This window comes from Danio rerio, chromosome 18 (assembly GCF_052040795.2).
Source record: "Danio rerio strain M-AB ecotype USA chromosome 18, GRCz13ab, whole genome shotgun sequence".
NCBI classification, from domain to species: Eukaryota; Metazoa; Chordata; class Actinopteri; order Cypriniformes; family Danionidae; genus Danio; species Danio rerio.
Window position 1 is genome coordinate 5,505,152 of NC_141038.1, and position 20,867 is coordinate 5,526,018.

The 20,867-nt window shown below is 34.6% G+C and overlaps 1 long non-coding RNA gene across 6 annotated transcripts in view; it reads left to right on the forward strand.

Annotated features, from left to right (window-relative positions):
• The window catches only part of LOC147832722 (uncharacterized), a 574,579-nt gene that overhangs the window by 501,636 nt on the left and 52,076 nt on the right, over positions 1–20,867 (forward strand). For 4 of the 6 annotated variants that reach the window (XR_015514616.1, XR_015514617.1, XR_015514619.1 and 1 more), the window contains one exon: positions 6,779–6,938. This is a non-coding gene — a long non-coding RNA (uncharacterized LOC147832722). Of the gene's footprint in view, positions 1–5,504; positions 5,621–6,778; positions 6,939–20,867 lie in introns of those variants that run through there. The other 2 variants (XR_015514621.1, XR_015514620.1) reach the window with 2 other exon arrangements.

Here is a 20,867-nt window from a genome sequence, read left to right on the forward strand (position 1 = left end):
TAATGAAAGTAGTTTTGCTGGTTCATCATTCGAGTGGATATTGTGTTATTTATTTATTTATTTATTTATTTATTTATTTATTTATTTATTTATTTATTTATTTATTTATTGAATCATTCATTTATTATTATTATTATTATTAATATTATTTTTTATCATTATTATTATTGTTATTATTATTATTGTTGTTATTATTATTATTATTATTATTTAATGATATAGTGTGCCTGTTATATGCTGTTATATTTGAGATTTGGAGGATGTAATGGTATGATAAAATAAAAAAAGCAACAGAAGAAAAAAATCTCACTGTGGTAAATAATAAATAAGTAAATGTATTATTTAATTATTTATTCATTTATTTGTTAGTTAGTTAGTTAGTTAGTTAGTAAGTTAGTTAGTTAGTTAGTTAATTAGTTAGTTTGCTTGCTTGTTTGTTAATTTTTTCATTTGTCTTAATTTATCTGTTTGTTTATTTATTTGTCTAATTTTTATTAATTGTCTATTCATTTATCCATTAATTAATTTGTCTATTTATTTATTTGTCCATGTATTAATTTAATTATTCATCTATTCATTTGCCTATTTAGTAATTTATCTATCTATTAATTTGTCTATTTATTTATTTTTTTAATTAATTTGTCTATTAATTTGTCTTTTCATTTGTCTGTTTATTTATTCATTCAATAATTTGTCTATTTATTTATTTATTTATTTATTCATTTATTTGTTTGTCTATTAATTCGTCTTTTCATTTGTCTGTTTATTTATTTGTCCATTTATTTATTCATTCAATCATTTGTCTATTTATTTATTTACTTGTCTATTTATTTATTTATTTATTTATTTATTTATTTATTTATTTATTTGTTTGTCTATTAATTTGCCTATTTATTTGTTTAATCTGTAACATGTCTGGCATATAAAGACTAGCAATTTAACAAATAAAGTCACAAATGAAATATTTTAATGAATGCAGTTGTACTTTCTCTGTAGTCCTCAAAATTGTATTGAGAATTATTATTTTTTTTTTAAATGTATCATATTGAAATAAGCAAATACATTATCCAAAATCTAGTGACATTACCCCAAATGTGACCTGACATCAAATAAAGACTTCTATATTATATTTGAGAGTAATCACATTCAAAATAAAAGTTTGTTTTGACATAATAAATAATATATATGTGTGTATTTTATATATATAATTTATTATGAACTGTGTATGTGATACACACACTTACATAGAAAACATAATTTATATAATATTTAAATTATATGTTATATAAAACATTATATATATATATATATATATATATATATATATATATATATATATATATATATATATATATATATATATATATATATATATATATATATAATATATAATATTATATATAATATATATAATGTTTAACAGAGCAAGGTTGTTTTTCACAGTATGTCTGATACTATTTTGTTCTTCTGGAGAAAGTCTTATTTGTGTTATTTTGGCTAGAATAAAAGCAGTTTGGAATTTTTTGAAAACCATTTTAGAGACAATATTTTAGCCCCTTTAAACTATATTTTTTCGATAGTCTACAGAAAAAACCATTCTAATATAATAACTTGCCTAATTACCCTAACCTGCCTAGTTAACCTTAACCTAGTTCAGCCTTTAAATGTCACTTTAAGCTGTATAGAAGTGTCTTGAAAAATATCTAGTCAAATATTATTTACTCTCATCATGGCAAAGATAAAATAAATCAGTTATAAGAAATGAGTTTTTAAAACTATTATGTTTAGAAATGTGTTGAAAAAAATCTGCTCTCCATTAAAGAGAAATTGAAAAAAAAAAAAAAAAAAACAGGACTAATAATTCTGACTTCAATATACATAATAAATATATAAGTATACACAGTACACACATTTAAATTACATCAAAGCAAACTTTTATTTTGTATGCAATTAATTGCAAGTAATCATTGTCTGGAACTAATTTGAAATAACTTGAATGTTGAAGTTTTTCTTTTAAAGATTAGCCATGTGAATAAAGGCTTTTCAATATTTTTTACACATCTTTCGAGTGCCTTGGACTGATTTTTGCAGTTTTAACTAGAATCTCTATTAAAACACATTAAACGCACAATAATTTCCAAGTTAGCAACAACAGTCTTGATGTCCTCTTGCTCCTGAAGATGCTCCGTATTGTTTTGTTTTTTTTGCTAAGGGGAAAGTCCTTCTCAATAACATAGAAGCTCAGTCTTCTGGGGCAATCTGTCTGGTGTAGGCAGGCCATATTAATCAAGCAGGATTTACCCACTATCACAACAAGCAATCAGGGGTCTAATTTTAGAAAGAAGTTGTTTTTTGTGCACTTGGAGCGGAGTAATCTGGCAAAGGGGAAGGGTTGAAGGGCTTGTTTGGTGTCTCATCATACTGAGTGAGTCATAGAGAGCATTTTGATTGTCTGAGCTTTCCTCTCCATCTGGAGTAAGCTCAAACCCGAGGTGTCATTAATAGCTGCCGGACTCTCTCTCTGCTGGATACCGTCTTATTTGTGTAGCCATGTAATCTCACAGTATGTTGGTTTGATGCGGGAAAATCTAACCTTTGGTGTGGGGTGTTTATAATCGCATCATGCATTGTTAATCCTGATCTGATATTGGGATGTTTAGACTGCAAAACATGCTTTTCTTACTTAGGGGTTGTTGTTTTTTTGTCTTGTTTCTAGTCCAAATATTTCAAATGTATTAAATCAAGAAGCATTTTTTAGACAAGCATCATTGTCTAGACACACAAGCAAACATTTTGTCGAGTTTTAAGAAATAATATGTCAAAATAAAGTGAGTTTTTCCTTAAAATAATCTTATGACTAAAGGAAAAGCAAGCTATTCCACATGTCTTTGGATTGTGGGGTAAACCAGAGCACCCAGAGGAAACCCATGCGAACATGGGGAGGACATGCGAAGTCCCTCATGCTCTGTTCAACCATGCAATTCCTAGAGTGTCAGTCCTGATGTACTGTAGGCGGCTGTGGAGCCAGTTCAGGCCTGGAACCTCTTTACTACTGAACTGCCCACTTGAACCATCTGCTGATGAATTGGAGGTCTGCTTATGGGTGGTTGAACCTAAGATAGACAATTCAGCATCATTCCTGACCACATGCTAAAAAAATGTCCCTTTCCACCAACTGTTATGGAGAGTTTCTTCTAAACGTGGCCAGTGTTTTCATTCAGCTAGGAGCAATTCTAGCGTTATGGATGTCACATTCAAAGTAAAATCCAAAACATTATTTCACAGAAAAGATATATGTAAACCTTATATTGAAACGTGTATATTTTTCAAAACGACTAACCACAGAGTTATGTAATCAAAAAAATATCAATATTTAAAAAAATTGTTTCGATTTTAAATGAAACAAAGATGTAAAAGAAAAAAAGTATACAGTATACAAACATACTTTGGATAAATTCGGTAAATTAAACTGCACAACCCCCTAAAAATAATTCTAATCAAAAGGATAAGAGTTGGCTTACTATAGACGAAAATCATTGATTTTATTTTATTATATATCTATATATCTATATATCTATATATATATATCTATATATATATATATATATATATATATATATATATATATATATATATATATATATATATATATATATATATATATATATATATAGCGTTATTGCAGTTATGAGGGAAAGATTTTGTTGTGACATCTCTCTGTTATGAATGTGTCATTATGGATGTGGCAGATGTGTAATTGGCACTTGTGTGACTTTGGTAAATCTGACGTTATTGTCTGAAAACATTGACAGGCATTTTTGTATTGTTGAAGCAGTGTAAAAAACTTGCTTACACAAAAAATAAATGAATAAATAAAAAATCATAGGAAGGGTTTCACTATTTTGGGGAAAATTTCCAGAGGTTGAAATTTGCTCCTAGGATCTAGGCATGGGTCGATATAAGATTTTGGCGGCATGGCAACCTTGGATAAAAACATTACGGTTTCATGGTATTACGGTATTAGGATTACTGCTCTAAAATATATTCTTTTAAAATGTCTGGGTAAAAAACAAAAGCTTTTTCCCCCTTTTGAACACAATACATCTTATTTCTAGAAACATTTAAAATATTTTGGAAGAGTAACTTCTGCTGTCTTCATTTGATTCGAAGGCAGATTTATTTATTTTTTTTTACAATTTAAAATTACATCTTTAGATATATTTTCTCCTGGAGATACTGTTGTCTTAAAAACTAAAAAAAAAAAACTAAAAAAAAAATAAAAAAATGCACAGACCTTAAGAACGGTTTTGCAAAAAATGTTGATGGTTTTAAAACCTTGACTTTTCCAAACCGCGGTATACCTTGAAAACGGTAATTGTCCCATTCCCACTATCCCAATTCTACCCCTTAGCCCAGTGGTGTCCAAACTCGGTCCTGGAGGGCTGGTGTCCTGCATATTTTAGTATATCATCCAAGTGGATGCTGCACACTGAATGTGGTGTGAAGAGAACCCCCCTCATGATTGTAAGGGCTTTGGGTGAATGGCCATACGCAATAAATGCGCTATATAATTCCACATTACATTACATTACAGTGTGGGTGGGTGTAATGCATGAAATGAATTTTATTAAACTATTTGAATTACCATATTTAATTCATAACCCACAGAAGATAGTTTATAGTTGAGTTAAAGAAACAACAACATACAAATAAAAGTCAGCCAACAGGCTTTAATTTTTATATTAAAATGTAATTAAAGTAATAAATGACTATAAAAATACATAACTGTTGCAATTTTGTGTTGTCAGTATGCTCATGTTTATAAATGCCAATAGTTGTGTCTGCAACGTTCATATATTTGCAGTATAACAACCTTGAAAAATGGGGGTTGCGAGTCACTGACATTGTTATTTTGGGGGTCGCAGGCTGAAAAGTTTGGGAACCCCTGCCCTATTTCGCTATAGATAAAATGTGCTAAAATGATACCTTTAGTCGTACAGCTTGTCATTGAGGCTGAATGCTTAAAGGGACCACTTTGTACCATTGAAGCTAAGCAGGTCTGAGCCCGGTCACTTCCTGAATGGGAGAGCACATGGTAAAGCTAAGGTTGCTGCTAGAAGTGGTACAGTGAACGCCGTCTTTCGGATAAGACGTTAAACTGAGGTCCTGACTCTCTGTGGTCGTTAAAAATCCAAGGATGTCCTTTAAAAAGAACTAGGGGTGTAACCCCAGGATCCTGGTCAAATTTGACTGCAGATATTTAAAAAATGGTAGTTTTGCCTGATTGTTCCTCAATAACCATTGCACCAGCTTTAATGTCTGGCTTCAGTGCACTCAAACAAACTAAATTTACTGTTTGTTCAACCAAACTTGTGTTGGTTTGCAACTTAATTGTTTTATGTTCAACCTACTTAAATTTGTGAAATCTAATAAATTAATAATTTTTTTTCATGTTCTCTCAACGCAAACCAATTGTGTGGAACCATGCATTGCTCACCCTGCAGCCCAAGACCGGTTACTCACTGAAGCTAAGCAGGGCTGAGCGTCGTCTGTACCTGGATGGGAGACCACATAAGAAAAACTAGGTTGCTGTTGGAAGCGGTGTTAGAGAGGCCAGCAGGTAGTTTATCTACTACTAAAAATGCATATTATGTCTTTAGATTGGTCATATGCAACCTTGAGGTACTCCTATGGTCATTTTAAGGTGAAATATGCTATAAAAAATTTACTTTGAGAGTGCTTCCACTGGGACGACCTAAAGGTAAATTTTTTCCTGAGTATTTGGAACATAAAGGTACAAGCTGTATTCATCCAAAGCCTTACCATCTGTAATGAATATATTAAACTTGAGTATATTCATTTATACCTTCTGTAGGCTAAACACACTTTTAAAATGTCAAACACCATTGATGGTTGTATGTCTTGATACTAAAATTTAAAGCTACTATGAAGAAGAGTATTATATTAGCCAACAGCGCATATAGTCTGGTCTTCTGAACAAATAAATACTATCGCAGCAGCTTTATCTATAAAGGAAGGAATGTTTGTGGTGTTGGAATAATTGCTTTTCTTCTATCAGAGAATATTACACTCATTTGGGCATATCGTGTATTTATTTATTTACTAAAAACTTGAAGAGCATTGTTTATGTTTATCTCAGACTCAAGTATGAACCATTGCAAATTTGGAGAGGTTTAATCCATAATATCTTGATGAGACAGTCTTTCATCTGCTCGCACTTTTTCAGTTGATGTGTAAAAAAAAAAAAAAGAAGCAAGTCTTGGTGTTGCTGGCAGGCTAGTGTTGATTAGCATCCTCATTTGTTTGGCATAAATTATGGAGAGGCAGAGACGGCCTTTATTGTGGCTGTGAGCAAGCTTGGTTTCTTTCAATTAACACTCCATACACTCTTCACGCTGCAGGGGAACGACACGATGCTAATACATCAATGAACATGATCAGTAAACAAGATCACAATAGAACACGCCGAAGTTAATCTTTTCCCGAAACGGGCCGTTTGGCTTATGAAAACTATCGGGCGCAATTCCTTAAACAGCTTGTTGTGGAGACTTTGCACATTAGGATTCAAAGCCTCTTGTTGTAAAGAACTGCAAGGCGTAGTTTTTAAGAGCGCATGAGTGTTGTAGCTATTGAGTCATTGCATTGATTTAGTTTTTTTGAGTTGTTTTGGAGCAGAAATGTATTGACGGGTCTCGGTGCCTTACATAAACTGACCTTTTGCTTGATTTCCTCAATTTATTATTATTATTTTTTTTAGGGATCCTAGTGTTCTGGGAGTGGATTGGCTGGCATTCATGCTGGAACATCAGCAGTGTGTCACGCTTTAACACCGGCCTGTCACAAACTCTCCGGATGCACGGAGCCAAGTAGTGCAAGTTCTGGGACAGTTTCCCTGCCAAAACTGCGGTGTGTTGCAGGTGAGAGTCACAGAATGAGCACAGCCGTCCACCCACACCACATAAACAAAGAGAATCACGACACGCTCGCTTCTGCTTGTCGTCTTCCAGTCTCTTGAGGACACCTGTAGTGCAGACTTGGCCAGCTAGTGGAGCTAAATGCGGGACTGGAGGTGGCTGGAATGTTTCAGAGACACAGCGATTATGTACATTAATGCTTTTGAAAGATAGTTTTATTCAGAGCAACCTTTAATTCAATTTTGTATTTAATTCATTTACATTTAGTCATTTAGCAGACGCTTTTATCCAAAGCGACTTACAAATGAGGACAAGGAAGCAACTTACACAACTATAAGAGCAACAATGAATAAGTGCTATAGGCAAGTTTCAGGTCTGAAGGAAAGCATCGGTAATGTAAGTAGTTTTTTTTTTTTTTTTTTTTTTTTTGAGTACAGTTAGTGGTATAGCCAGAGAGGCAATTGCAGATTAGGAAGTAAAGTGGAGACTAAATAGTTGTGGTTTTAGTCGTTTCTTGAATTCAGCGAGTGACTCTGCTGTTCGGATGCAGTTAAGGAGTTCATTCCACCAACTGGGCAGATTGAATGCGAGAGTTCGGGAAAGTGATTTCTTCCCTCTTTGGGATGGAGCCACAAGGCGACGTTCATTCACCGAACGCAAGTTTCTGGAGGGCACATAAATCTGCAAAAGTGAGAGCAGATAAGAAGGAGCAAAGCCAGAGGTGGCTTTGTAGGAAAACATCAGAACTTTGAGTTTAATGCGAGCAGCAACTGGCAGCCAGTGCAAACGGATGAGTAGCGGAGTGACATGTGCTCTTTTAGGTTCATTAAAGACCACTCGTGCTGCTGCGTTCTGGAGCAGCTGAAGAGGCTTGATAGAGTTAGCTGGAAGCCCGGCTAGTAGAGAGTTGCAGTAATCCAGTCTGGAGAGAACAAGAGCTTAAACAAGGAGTTGAGCTGCATGTTCAGATAGAAAGGGTCGGACCTTTTTGATGTTATAGAGTGCGATTTTGCACGATCGAGCAGTTCTAGAAATGTGGTCAGAGAAGTTTAGTTGGATGACAAAATCGTTACTCCAAGGCTTTTCACCATTCTGGATGCAGTAATGGTTGCCCCATCTATCTGGATTGAAAAGTTATGGTGTAGAGTCGGATTGGCAGAAACTTCAAGCATTTCGTTTTCGCGAGGTTAAGCTGAAGATGATGATCTGTCATCCAATGTGAAATGTCTAACAGGCAGGCTGAGATACGAGCTGGAACCGAGGGATCATCTGGATGAAAAGAGAGGTATAGATGGGTATCATCAGCATAGCAGTAGTAAGAAAATCCATGTTTCTGGATGACCAGTGTTTGAAATTTAAACAGATAACTTAAACAGTGCATGTCTTACTTTGTGAGCTATTGGTTGAGTTTGAAGTCTTGCCTTAAAAGCAACAGGTTGACTTAACTTTAATGGTGCCACACACTACCTGAAAAAAAGTCTTGTCGTTGATCCCAATTGTAAGAGCAACAAATAATACCTTGACTTCTAGTTGATCATTTGGAAAAGAGGCAGAAGGTAGATTCCCTCCAAGATGTCCTCCAAGCATATGTGTCAATTATATTTGTTTGTTGAGTTTAATTGTGATTCAGCCTTTATCCACAACAGATCTCCTGAGCAATCTGCTTGTTAAGTGTGACGTCAAATTAATGGGTCCAAGTGCTCTTGGGTCATCTTGTATGGTGATACCCTGTTGGTAATAATAAACATTTACAAATCGATGTAATACTTTCGAAAATCACGATCGCTATATATATATTTATAGTTCTTGAATCTGATTGGCTGATAGCCGTGCGATATTTTGCCAGTAACATCACATAAAAGCCTTTTCACCCTTCACCTTTGTGTATTACTCCGCCCTTATCCAGCCAGCAACAAGCAGAGGACACTCTACAAATATTACTGCTGTTAGACAACGAAATGTGAGTTTAGATTGCAAATATGCAGTTTATTTATAAGAATAGTGCCTGTTTTAAAATATTTACAATTTCTGAGAGACCTTGTCTGCGGCCATTAGCCTGCCATAGTGTAGTAGACCAAAAACAGTTGATGTTTTCTATCTACAAGATGGCGACAGAACCACATAATAAGCCCTTACGCTTAGAATATTTAACAGTCTGATTTCTAACTATAGCTGGTAAAATCATTACTAAACTGGTAAGCATACCTGCCAACACTCCCGTTTTTCATTGGAGTATCCCGTATTTCAGACTAATCTCTCACAATCATCCCATTTTTTGTTTCTTCCAGAAAACTCCCGTAATTTCACCCACCCCTCTCTTTGGTACAGTCTGTAAACACCCCCGGGTTGCCAACTTTTGCACACTACCTTATTACAGTGGCCGCCTAAAACCCGCTGCATCCTATCCCGGTTCTCAACAGGATTATTCTCTATTTAAAGACCTCACCCCCCTAACACCAACTGCGGACACTGAATGCTTAGAATGAAATGTAAAAGTGTAAGTTCACATTCCCTGCCATACAGGTGTAGTTTGCTGTTGCAGTATGCAGTTGTTTTGCTTATTGATGATTACCCAGGCCTTGTACATCTCCGTCTTCTTTTCCTAGTCTTTAGCTAGGCAAAACTTCGGTTTTCAGCAGTACATAGTTTTGAATAAGGTAATCATGGAACATTATTTCTTGCACATGACCACACAGAACAAAATTGTTGGCATCCAAAGACTTGTAGCCCTTTAACTTCTCTCTTTTAAAACCACTTAGAGCTTCAATGAGATTGTATATTTGGGGCTGGATGCTTGGCCATTTCGTCTTATCCAATATCCATTGGGAGGGTGCTATCGCAAATGAACCCTCTCAGATGAACGCCGCTCACTTTAACGTTAATTTTGCAGAATAACTGTGCTTATCACTGGATGACAAGCTGTTTTAATACACTGAAAGCATTATTTAAATAATATATATCATTCGTAATCAATATAACATTTCTATAAGGCAACAACAAACTCTGTGCCGCATTTGATGTCAGTCCCTCGCTGTAAATGCTAATACTCCCATTTCTTTCTGCAACCTCGCTGCGCACGCATCTTGAATGTTTATAAACCTGGTATTTCATCTATAGGGTATTTTATAAAGTAATAACTGAACATTTAAAACCATTTATGGATTTTTTTTTTACTTAGCCAAGCTATAGATCTTATAAATAGATATCAAAGAACCATTTAACTCATTGAACCAATGCAGGACATGCCACCTTTAAAAAACGTAGTTAACCTGTTTTAGTTTGGAACTGTTGTTGACTTAATTTGGCAACAGTTTAGTTTCAATATCAATACCCAATGTTAATTACTGACTTTTTACCTGCCTATTATTAAGATATTGGCTGTTTTTTGGTACTTATTCTACATCCATAAACATATAAAATTGTCACTTGCTAACTGTTTTAACTATTAGTAGTAGTATTGTAGTAGTAGTAGTATTGTAACTACTATCTATTGTATTGTAACTATGTAGTTAGTATTTCGCTAAAAGTCCTAATCAATGGTTTGTACATAGCGAGAATTGTACCTTAAAATAAAGTGTAATATTTGATTGTTATAATTTTGCTCATAGTTCATTGACTTAAAAATGCTGAGTAAATAAATTCATAAAATTATTAAGTAGTCAACTAATCGCTGTTTACATTTTGCTTTTTATTTTTCTAAACTAGAAGAAAAACACTTTTAACGTATAGATGTCCAACCTGTTGATACTCTGCTTTGTTCCATAACATAAAAGCAACGTAATATGTTGCATTTTCTTCTGTCTTTGGTTCATTTTCACAAGGAAACATTTCAAAGTGCACCAAAATGTGTTTATGCGAGTCAGACGGGAGTAAAACTGTCAGAGTGCATCTATTTCATATGCGTCCAGGAGGGATTGACAAGCTTACTCCGCAGGTTTATTGTGGACTTAGAGCTATTGCTGTCTCTAAATGATAAATGATATAATGAATTACATTTAAAGGAATAGGAATAAGAATATTAATCATAGTTTTGCAGGACAGCATTCTATAAATTCATGGAGAAGATCAGTCGAACAACATACCTTAGCTTTTTTTGTGCGATAACTTATTCATTCATTCATTCATTTTCTTGTCGCCTTAGTCCCTTTATTAATCCGGGGTCGCCACAGCGGAATGAACCGCCAACTTATCCAGCAACTTTTTTACGCAGCCGATGCCCTTCCAGCCACAACCCATCTCTGGGAAACATCCAAACACATGTTCACACACACACACACACTAAGGACAATTTAGCCTACCCAATTCACCTGTACTGCATGTCTTTGGACTGTGGGGGAAACCGGAGCACCCGGAGGAAACCCACGCGAAGGCAGGGAGAACATGCAAACTCCACATAGAAACACCAACTGAGCCGAGGTTCGAACCAGCGACTTAGCGACCTTCTTGCTGTGAGGCGACAGCACTACATATTGGGCCCGCGATAACTTAAGTGCTCATAGAATAAGACAATGCAACATATCACAGTATATATGAAACATTTGCATTATTAATGGTGTGTTGATTTAGATTTCTGTGTCACCTCAACCGAACTGCTCCAGAGTCTCATTTAGGCAGTGTTTCGCAGCAGCTATCCTGTGCATACATAACTAAATGAAACAATTTAAGTTTGAAAATGCAAGAGGTTCTGAAATTAAAGCTTTAGTTTTTACAATCTTTAAAGAAAATGTGGGCACTTGCCCTTGAAAAACATGTAGGTGTATGCCAGTACACTGCTGAGCTATTGGTTACTAATAAAAAAAAAGTGTAAAAAGAAACATTTGGGTGGATTTTTTTTTTATTAGTTTTGTTATTCATCATATCAAAACATTTCAAACCAGGGTAATTCTGAATATGTAACCCTATATACATTTCTGGAGAGCGCCAAATCTGTCCCAGGAGATATTTTTTTTGTAGTTTTGATTTCATGAATCCGCCAGAAGCCGCGGTGTACTGTTTTTGAGATCTCAAATTAGTCATTTGTGCCTGCTATAAATCAACCAGCGTAATTCAACCATTCTAACCTACCAACCGACGTCATCATATTCTGTCATCAGCTCTTATCAAAAGGGGGGAGTTCTCGAGACCTACCTGAGCTCAAACTCTCCTCTCGCCCTGCAAACGGGAGGGAGCCCAGGGCTCAAGGACCTTATCAGCTTAGGGCTGTTTCCCGGGACAGCATGCCAAACTTGCTTTCTAGTCAATCATCAGCAGGCACGTGCACACATAGGGCTCAAACTGTTCAGTGCACATGCTCTTTTTAGTCTCGGTTATAAAGTGCCCTTCCAAAATGATCAAAAGTGCCCCCGCGACGCGACACACCCTCCGTCCCGCCCTTCAGTAGGCACGTGACAACACAGCTGATCAGAACGCGCGCGACAACAACAACACCCCCCCACCCCTGCTCTTCAAAAAATGTATCCTGCACATGCCCTTTGGACGGTCTCTGCACGGGCCTGATCATCAGCTAAGTGTAAACCCTTGAAAGACTAAATGCAGCCATACGTTCCTCTGACTACATAATTCACCATCTCCAGACACGTATATAGGGCTTCATTTTCAAAATGAGCCAATGCTGCAACATTTTTAAAGCTACATGTTGTGTAAGTCTTGGATCAAACAATGCGGGATAATTCGACTTGGCAAGTGCCACTAATAATATTCCAGCAAGAGCTAGTGTGACCTGATCTCTGCTTGTCATGATAAAAATGAAAAAGCTTTCGCACGAAATAAGCTTTTGCATGTGATTCACATATGGCATTGGAATGATGAGTACAATGAGAGGAATGATTTGAAACCCAGGAGCTTGAGATTGAAGCGCGCACTTTCCTCGAAAGCTGTTTTATCGCTTTCATGAATAGCAAGTACTTGTGTTAAACACTTTCTGAATGCATTCAAAAGGACACATTCGTACGTTTAATCGAAATAAGTTGCGAAGTAAAAAAAAAAAAAAAAACACTGTTCTCAGTAGCCATATCTGTACTTCTATTTAAAAAAAGATATATTTATATATTTATTTTATTTTATTTTATTTTATTTTATTTTATTTTTTTATTTTATTTTATTTTTTTTTATTTTATTTTATTTTATTTATTTTATTTATTTATTTATTTATTTATTTATTTATTATATTTATTTTATTTTATTTATATATTTATCTGTTTTTTGTCATGTCTCTGTAATTCTGCTGCACTGTAGAAGCTCTGTCATGAAAACAGATTACTTGTATTTGTGAACATACCTGGCAATAAAGCTCTTTCTGATTCTGATCTGATTCTGATTAGCTTGTACAGTAGTATTAGTATTTTGCTAGAAGGTCACCAGCAGAGAGAAAGCAAGTAATGTTATTCATATGCACTTTTCATGACATCATATTCCAAAATGAGAGAGAATAAAAGCTTCTTCTATGAAAACATCTAGCTTTTTATTGCACTGAAGAGCATTTTGTTGTAGTTCTTCCCTCATTTAAACCTTTTTCAGCTAAACATGTAGCTTGTGGTCTGTTTCTTGCCCCGCGGTGAGTGATGTGTGCTTTTAAGTGTGCGACTAAACATAAGGTGGGGGAGCAAGTCACAGCTTAATGTACTGGAAGCGGCTGCTTGTGCGTTTGTATATTTAAACGCCTTTTGGCACACTTAAAATCATCTTGTAAACCTTGGGCTGTCTCCACAGCTGTCGTTGCTAGTTAAAGCAGTGAATATAGACTGATGCTTTTAATCGGCTTTTTTTGGAGGTCTTTGCAAGGTGGCGCTCAATAAGAGTAGCGACTGCAAGCTCCCAAAGTTGTGGCGGTCGTTATTATCGGTGGAAGAAAACGGAAGAGAGTTGGAGTTCCTGGTGGTGCGACCGTGGGGAACAGAATTGAATTTGACACTGAAACGGAATGAATCGATTGTGATTTGAGTCTAGGTGAAGAAACACATGGAGAGCTGCAGGAGAAAGCGTTGTCTTGTTTATGTATTGGAGGTCAGGCGCCAGTGACTGCGCATACAAATGCACATACGCGCAAATTGAATTATCGTCATTCAAGCAATGCGCAGTCTCTCCGGATCTCACGACGCCAAAGCCATTCCCGGAGGATTTGCTGTATACCTCGTCCACTCTTTCGAGACTTTTTATTCTTATGCGCAATCGAGATGCTTTTTAATGCAAGGACATGGGAAGGAAGAAACCTGATCGGCTTGGCTCATGAATTTTAATTTGTAGCAGTTCGCTTAAAGGCATGTGAGTGGTGTCAGGTCTGGATGGGGAACTCAGTTTGCCCTCTGCTTTTGCACCAAACACTAGTCTTTAAGGTAAACAGTGATTTATGGAGTCTAAGTCGACGCCATGAACTTATTTCAGATACAATCCCCCCGGAGCATCCAGGGATTAAGTGTCTTGATCAAGAGCGCAACGGTGATGACTTACAGCTCGCCACTCGCAGGGACTGAACCACCTCACGATGTATTCAATATAGCAGGCTGAAAGCACAAGTATTTTAGACTGCTCATGTTGTTTGAGACATCCAGTGGTATAAAGTAACTAATTACAAATACTCAAATTACTGTAATTAATTACTTTTTCTCAGGAATTGTAATTTAGAGAGTAGTTTTAAAAATGTGTACTTTTACTCTTACTTGAGTACATTTTTAGTGCTGTATCTGTACTTTTACTCCACTACTTTCCTTTAACCTGCAGTCAATACTTTATTTTTTCTTGTCTAGGGGCATTAGAAAGTTCAGTCCTGTAATTCCTGTCCAATCAAATCACATATAGAAGGTAAATCGCCTCAAAATGAACTACCTCAAGACATGGGCGATGTATAAATGCAGCAAACTGTTTGGAAGCATTAAACGTGTCCAAGAAGACGTCCAAAATCAATATCAGTATTTGACGTCAATAGGATGTTGGTTTAAGATGTTGGCTCAACATTGGATTTTGGTCACTTTCTAACACAACCTAAAATCAACCAAATATCAACGTCATTTAATGTTGTTATTCTACATCAAAATAACGTTATCCTTAGACGCTGGCTAGACATTGAATTTTGGTTACTTGACATCACAATCTAAATCTAACCTAATATTAATGTCTTATGATGTTGTGTGCCTGCTGGGCAATAACTAAATGCTCTACAGAATGTTGCGTTTACACACATCCACAAATTACATGTAAACGGATCAGCTTTTTACAGCGCAATACTCACTGCTCACTACTCATGAGTACTTTTAAAAAGGGCTACTTTTTACTCCTACATTAAGTAATATTTACAACAGATACTTTTACTTTACTCAAACTACATTTTTAGGCAAGTAATGGTACTTTTACTTGAGTATGATTTTTTTCAGTACTCTTTCCACCACTGGAGACATCCCTATAATGCCGTGCACTTTATCATGTGTTAATATGAGTCCATGGACCACAAAAGCAGGTGCTAATGTTTGGAAATAGCAAAACATATATTGTCTGCATCTAAATGATTGACTTACATGTCATTACCAGTGATGTAAAGTAACTAATTACAAATACTCAAACTACTGTAATTGATTAGCTTTTCTCAGGAATTGTAATTTAATAAGTAGTTTTATAAATGTGTATTTTTACTTTCCCTTAAATACATTTTCAGAGCTGTATTTGTACTTTTACTCCACTACTTTCCATCAACCTGCAGTCATTACTTTATTTTCTCTTGTCTATGGGGATTAGAAAAATCAGTCCTGTGATTCCTGTCCAATCAAATCATACATAGAAGGTAAATCGCATCATAATGAACTCAAGACATGGGGGATTTATAATTGCAGCAAACTGTTTGAAAGCATTAAACGTTTCCAAGAAGATGTCCAAAAATCTTTGCAAGCATTGACCCACAGACTGTTTAGATGCATGTTACTGATGAGAAGATGACGGATGTTTACTGTATGATGACGAAATGCCTGTAAACAGCCAGCAGGCAAAAGACGCCAAACTGACGTTGTACCCTAATGTCATGGGGCCGTGTGGGGCTAATGATAAGAATGTAGAGTAAAGATCACGTTCCATGACCATGCTTTGTAAATGTAGATTAAAACATAATTATTGATGGTAGCACTTTATTTTGATGGTCTATTTGAGTATTAGTAAACTGTCTTCTTAATATCTGTTGATATGCTCCTTCAACAGACATTTAACTGACGGTAAGAAACTTTGCAAGTACATGTCAACTTACACTAACCCTAATCTTAACCCTAACCTCAACATAAGAGTCTACTTATAATCTGATGAGAGTTTGTTAGCATCTAGATGCAACGTTACCTAAAATCAACAAATGGACCATCAAAATAACGTGTGACCTTATTGATTTGTATGTGTATTTATACATGCATACACACATACATACATAAGTGCATACATGCAAACATACAAATTTGGTTTTCTCTCTCATTGTTTACATACTGCATGCATGAATTGGTGGGTGGAGCTAAACAGGCAATGATGTAAAGGTATTGAACTTCTTTAATGGAGGCGGAGTTTATCTTCATGTAATAAAGAGGCTCATTCCACAACTTTTGTCAAATGAGCTTCAGCATAAGCTGTTTTAAGACTAACAAAAAGTTTTGAGTTCAGAAATTTTATAGTTCATTGACCTCTTAAATGTCAAAATATGAAGGGAATTTAGATTTCTCAGTTCACACATTTCTAGTTTAAAGTCACATACTTGAAATGCTATTGCAAGAGTCACTCATATGTTAATTGTCTTTATTTTTAATTAATTGATAACCAGAAATTGTTGGGAAATTTGTAGATTCAAAGACTTTCACAAACGTGCTGGACTGCTCGTCCTTGAATTTCTAGTGGTGAGAAGTTTTTCATGAAAAGTCCTAACGCCCCACTTGATTTAGTTCTAAATAAAGAACGTGAGATTCTGTGCCCCCTCTTTCTCTCTGTGATTCAGATGAAGTGACACTCTGTTGCCATGCAAGTTGTGACTTTCTATTCTCAACTTTTTTTTTCTTTTTACTATAACACTCTTGCTTGAAAGAAAGGGAGCTAAAATAGTAGCATTTTAAGAATATTTTCTCCAGTACTGTGGAAGCAAGATTATTAAAGTATGCAATAAGAGTTTTAGCGTAGAATTTCCATGAACGATTGAGCAGCACTTGACTAGCTATTCACTTTGCATTCCTTAACTTTTATTTATTTATTGAAATAAGCAAGGTTGTGCAATTTACAATGCCATTCTGCTGAGTAGTTTGAGTCATGACTCATTTAAACGCTCTTTAAAGAATAGTTTGTGTGCTGTTGGAAGTGCTGGAAGAGTCAAAAAGAGAAACATTTCAAATGCAATATGACAATATTGGTCAAATAATAATAATAATAAAAATACTTATTCGAATTGTGTGCAGGTGGAAAAGGACGAAATGCAGTAGCTATTCCATTAATACATAACCTTTAATATATAATCATAGAAATTATTAATCACCATCAGAGAATATTTACAATAGTTTTTGTGGTTTAATTTTCCAAGTCCTATTATGATTTATGTATTCTTAAGAGTATTCTGTTGGTGTTTGATCATGTAAAAGATCTTCTGAGTTGAAGCACAAATGTCAGTGAGCATAGATTCTGAAGAGGCCACTGTCGACTGACTGACTGACCAACCAACTGACCCACCCTCCTCCTTCCCTTAACCCAACCAATAGTGTTTTTAAAAGCACAGATTGACCCACCCCCCCATACGCAACTTCGCTGAACCGAACCGACAGTGTTTTAAAAAGCAATCTGCCCTCGCCTGATTTTTTACTACGGTTTCAGATTTTACCACATTATAACCTTTATTTAATTAATTTTATTTTTTGACTTTTTTTATTTGTCTTACCTGCTTTCCTGAACTGTTCTTTGTCAAACTCGAACCCGGTCACGGTCAACTCACTTACACATCACTAGTCCGCCAATGTACGCAACGAGCCACTGAACAAACTGGTAACAGCAGGAAAGCCGTCTATAAGTGCGGGAAGGAATGACATCATAACAACCTGTAGCATTCGTTTTAAGGATTTTTAGAGACATTCCTGTAGCTACATATATATATATATATATATATATATATATATATATATATATATATATATATATATATATATATATATATATATATATATTAATTTCTGTTTAATGGAGATATTTTTTCAACACATTTCTAATAGTTTTAATAACTCGTCTCTAATAACTGATTTATTTTATCTTTGCCCTGATGACAGTAAATAATATTTGACTAAATGTTTTTAAAGTCACTTCTATACAGCTTAAAGTGACATTTAAAGACTTAACTAGGTTAATTCGGTTAACTAGGCAGGTTAGGGTAATTAGGCAAGTTATTGTATAATGATGGTTTGTTCTGTAGATTATTGAAAAAATTTGCTTAAAGGGGGTAATATTTTTGTACTTAAAAAATGCTTTTATTCTAGCCGAAATAAAACAAATATTTATTTTTTTTGGGAAACATTTAAAAAAGAAAAAAAAAGTCAAAAGGTGGCTAATAATTCTGATTTCAACTGTATATATGGGTGCATTTTTAGAATGAGTCTATGCTGCATGTGTCTTGTATTCTTATGCCAATAAACATTAGAGTATTAAAGAAGATATTCATGAAGATATTTTGTAAATCTTGTACTGTATAAATATTCAAACCTAATATGCATTGATAAAAACTTGATTTGGACAACTTTAAAGATAATTTTCTCAATATTTTGATTGGTTTGAAACCACAGATTCTAGATTTTCAAATAGTTGTATTTTATCTAAATATTGTTCTGTCCTAACACACTGCACATCAATGACAAAGCTAGTTTTTGCGTCGACCCCAAAAGAGACATTTTTTTAAATGGTGCAATTATTTATCCATGAGTATTTGTATTTTTTTATTTATTTATTTTAACTGAAACCTCCAACCCAGGCTCATGTTGATTATGTACACTTATATATAATTTTGGAGAGAGCAAAATATGTCTCAAAAGCTATTTTTTTTTTTTTTTCAGTTTTTGTTTTCGCGAATCGGCCAGAGGCCACTGTGTATGCTTTTCTAGATCTCAAATTTCTCTCACGAGTCCCATTCGTACCTGCTGTTCCCACTTAAATCCACCAGAGGCCGCAGTTGACTGACTGACCCTCATCCATCCCTAAACCCAACCGATAGCATTTTCAAAAGAACCAGTTGACCCGTTCACCTACTTCCCTAAACCCAACCAATTTAATCTAGAAAAAGAAAAGCCCTTATGGCCGCTTTATTTTTACCACATTTCCAGATTGTACTAAATTCTCACCCTGTTATTTACTTGTTTATTTAATGTTTTGACTTTTGTTTTACCTTCTTTCTGGAACCATTCTTTACCGGACTCAAACCCTATTGTCGCGGTCAACTCCGCTCTGCGTCTCAAGTCCGCTGATGTATGTTTCGAGCTACCAGACAAACAAGTAATGGAGGAACATGTGGAGGTAATCGGTCAGCTGGCTGCGAGAAAAGGCACGGCATCATACCGCCATGAAGAACTCGTTTTAAAGACAAAATGCACCCATGCATTGCTCTGGCTACATAATTTGCGCTCTCCAGAAATATATATAGGGTTGAGTTTTCAGAATGAGCCTATGTTGGGAACGTCACAGAAGACCATTTTGGATTTATATTTGAATTATTAAAAACAGTATAATAGGACACTTTTATTATTATACTGTTAATATTGTGAGCATTAAGCAGAGCTTGCTATAATTGAGGATCAAGTTGAATATATGGCTTCATGATGCGAAAAATGTAAAGCAATTTATCACTTTTTCATTAGGAGCGCTACCATGATAATGCAGGCATGCACAAAATCACATGCTCACGCTCTGGTCTAAATGACGCATTTGCTCTGATAAATTCAATACTTTCTATTCTCTCCCTCTGTGTATTTGTGTGCTGTAGCGAGTATCGATGAAGTAGAGTTCCAGTAGAAGTCTCAGTTCCACTGCTGGCTTTCTTGCATGCTGGACTGGAAGAATCAATTTAACGACTACGCCTCTGTCAAAAAGCAACAGTGTGAAAACCTTTAATGTCTGACCACATTTCCCCCAAAAGATAGCCCATGCAGCGCACTTTACTACTTCAGAAAGCTTCAGAAAGCCAGAGTCCAGATATATGGAGAGGAAAGAGCTGCTGTGGTTTCTGCATTTTGCTTTCTTCTTAGCTTTGTGAGGTGGAGAATTGCTATTTTGGGAACTCAAAGAAGGGTTCCGCTTATTAAGGTGCTCGGGTAAGTGTGTTTGGGTGAAACAAGAATGAGCACAAGATGTCCAAGTCATTTTGCTTAATGATAACAACAATAGCAACATCAATATTAATAATAATAATGATAATAATAATAGTAATAATAAGAAGAAGAAGAAAAAGAAGAAGAAGAAGAAGAACAACAACAACAATAGTTATAATAATAATAATAATAATAATAATAGTAAATAAAAAATATAATCGTAATAAAATATATATAAGTATATTTTATAAAATATAATCGTAATAAAAATATATAAGTAATAATATTAAAATAATAATAATAATAACAACAATAATAATAATAATAATAATAATATTAATAATAATATTATTAATAATAATAATAATAATAATAATAAATATAACAATGATAATAACAATAATAATAATAATAATAATAATAATAATAATAATAATAATAATAATAATAATAACAATAATTTATCTATTATTATACATTTCTATTGCCTTGGCTCTTATTTCTGCTGGTTTTATTTTAAAAAATAACAAATAATTGATATTCTATTGCATTAATTAGAATCTAGTGTTGCTTGTCTGTTACCATATATATATAAATAAATATATATATATATATATATATATATATATATATATATATATATATATATATA